Raw genomic sequence first — 2,673 nt, 5'->3', positions numbered from 1 at the left:
GTTGAGAAGCACTGTCTAAAGTGCCTGGATTACAAGTGTGTACCATACTTAACCTTATGAAATCCTGGGACTACAATTTAGGGCTTCCTGCATTCTACGCAAGCATTCATTCAACTGTACTGCAACCGAAGACTGACTTTTCAAAAAATCAAACATCTCATGAAAAAAAATATTACCTGTGGGTTCTGAGGTCAAACTTGAGTGCTAGTACTTTCTTTTAAGTGTATTTGGTCTTCCTCTCAATTAACACATCTGATAGGTCAATGAATGGAGAAGTATGAACAATAGAAATATTATGAAATAAAGGGAGAAGGTTGCCATGGGGAGACGTGGCAACCAAATGATGTGAAACTAGCTTGGCTCAATGTTACCAGAAACCTTTAAAATGAGAATGACATCAGGCTGGTTGGAAAGAGGTTTATTTCTTCCTCTAAAATGAACCCCTCTTCTCCAAGATAACGACTGAGAGCCAGGTTAAAGAGACACATTTCTTCATTTCCTAATGCAGTCTGTGATATGGTTAGGTTTAGGATCATATTGTATATATTTAAACGTATCCTTAAGCACAAGTCCATGTACTATAGACAAATGCTTATTAGTATTTAGAATTGATCCTGGAGAGGGCTGTGTTGGCTGTGGGAAGGGACAATCTTGATGAGGATAGGCAGCAGAGCTGTGGCTGGTGACATCATGGCAAGTGAGGTAATTAGAGATGAGAAACAGTATTATTCGAAGGCCAAGACCTCCTGGAAGCAGATCCCACCCATGGTGGACCACGTTCTTGTTCTTATGGGGTATGCCATAGCAGATCCAACCCACAGTGGACCACATTCTTATGGGGTATGCCATATTTCCAACATCATGGAGCTCACCAGCTCCCAGAAGTTTCTACAAAGATTTTTAAGTGAAGGCTCGAACAAGATGGAGACTTACTGTGGTCTGGACTGTGGCACTGGCATTGGAAGGCTCACCAAGTGTCTGCTCCTGCTGCTCTTCAGGGTGGTAGACATGGTGAACATAACGGAAGACTTTCTGGTCAAAGCCAAGACCTACCTGAGGGAAGAAGGCAAGAAGATGAAGAACTACTTCTGCTGGGGCTGCAGAATTTCAGCCCTGAGCCCAGCTCCTATGATGTGATCTGGATGCAGTGGGTGATAGACCACGTGATGGCTCAGTACCTAGCTGAGTTTCCGCACCCCTGAAAGCAGGGATTGCCCCCCACCCCCGCATGGCATCATCGTCATCAAAGACAACATGGCCCAGGTGGGTGTGGCCTTGGACAATCTGGACAGCAGTGTAGTCCATGACCTGGAGGTGGTCCACTGGATCATCTGAAGAGAGAGTCTTAGCTTCCTGGCTCAGAACTCCAGGAGAACCTGCCAGATGAGATCTACCATACCTATAGCTTCACCCTGAGATGAGGCCAGGAGTCACAAGACATATGGGAAACTGAATTGCCACTCACAGAACTAACTGCCTACAGAGAGAAAAAGACTTTTTACCTGGTTGTCAAGAACTTGAAGTGTTTGGACTGCTGTTTCCCAGGACAGCCAAGCAAGCCACACAAGGTATAGGAATGGTCATAGTTGCAAATCCTCTTTGGTGATAGGCCACAACAGCCTGCAGCATGGGGATGTCTGCTCACCCCTTCAGCTCCTTGGGAGTTCCTTCTTGACAGGTATATGCAGTTAATAAAAGGGTGAACCTTGTTTTAAAAAAAAAAGAATTTAGAATTAAAGCTTACTAGACGTATCTTAGAGTTAGAGTCTTCCACGTGTATGCTTTTCTATACCTTCTTTGCTGTCTTTTAGAAAGAATTAAAGCTATTTGCTCACTGCGACCATGTTCCAAAGTACGTTTTATTTATGATACCATGGGTGGTTTTTCTCTATCAATGAATGTTCAGTTGTATAATTATTTGTAATGATGGACTAACACATCTTTAGCAGAATGTCTTGTAATTTAGCACGAGTTCTCGGGAGACTGCCCACTGTCCCCAAATACTTGTAATAGAGTCTATGAGGTTTTGACATGCAGAAATATCTACCCACGGGCTATAAGCACAGCAACAGAGACAGATTCATATAGACACAGTCCAAAAATACAAGGTCATGGAAACAAGACCAGAACAAACTAAGCCAAGAACGGTAACATGGAAGATTGTTATCTTTTGGGAGTGAAAGAATGGACACTTTTTCTATTTGTGGCTTTTCTGACTTGTGTGGAGTATTATTTCAAACCCCTGTGCTGCTGTGTCATGACAGGGGTTTGTCTCAATTACTTTGTAAATACATATTCTAAAGCACTTAGTTGGGAAATACCATTGTTTTCTGCTTTACATGTTATGAACATAATGAAAGTATGATTAGGATCCGCTAGAGAGCAGACAGCTATGTAATGAAGTACCTTTTACATCATATTTGTGCAGAGATGGACCAAGATGGGGTGGAGAGTACTACAATAAATCAGATGATCTTCTGATGAAAGCTCATGACTCCAAAGAGAAGTCTTTGTATTAAGATACTTTAACTTCTGCTATAAGCTAGGCACCTGATACTTCTGATGTGTGCTCTGAAAGAATTTCAGAAAGACAACAAGCAGTCTATCAAGAAGAATTGCTCATGTTTTGGAAGTCAACCAGCCTATTTTAAAAAAAAACAACAACTGAATCAT

General features: G+C 42.1%; 1 pseudogene; it reads left to right on the top strand.

Annotated features, from left to right (window-relative positions):
• The first annotated feature begins 690 nt into the window (after positions 1–690).
• LOC114617675 lies at positions 691–1,421 on the top strand (annotated as a pseudogene).
• The last annotated feature ends 1,252 nt before the right edge of the window (positions 1,422–2,673 follow it).

The sequence above is a fragment of the Grammomys surdaster genome, unplaced genomic scaffold, assembly GCF_004785775.1.
Source record: "Grammomys surdaster isolate TR1022 unplaced genomic scaffold, NIH_TR_1.0 137, whole genome shotgun sequence".
In the NCBI taxonomy this organism is placed as follows: domain Eukaryota; kingdom Metazoa; phylum Chordata; class Mammalia; order Rodentia; family Muridae; genus Grammomys; species Grammomys surdaster.
Note: the sequence above shows the minus strand (reverse complement) of the source record. Positions and strands in the feature narration are given on the sequence as shown.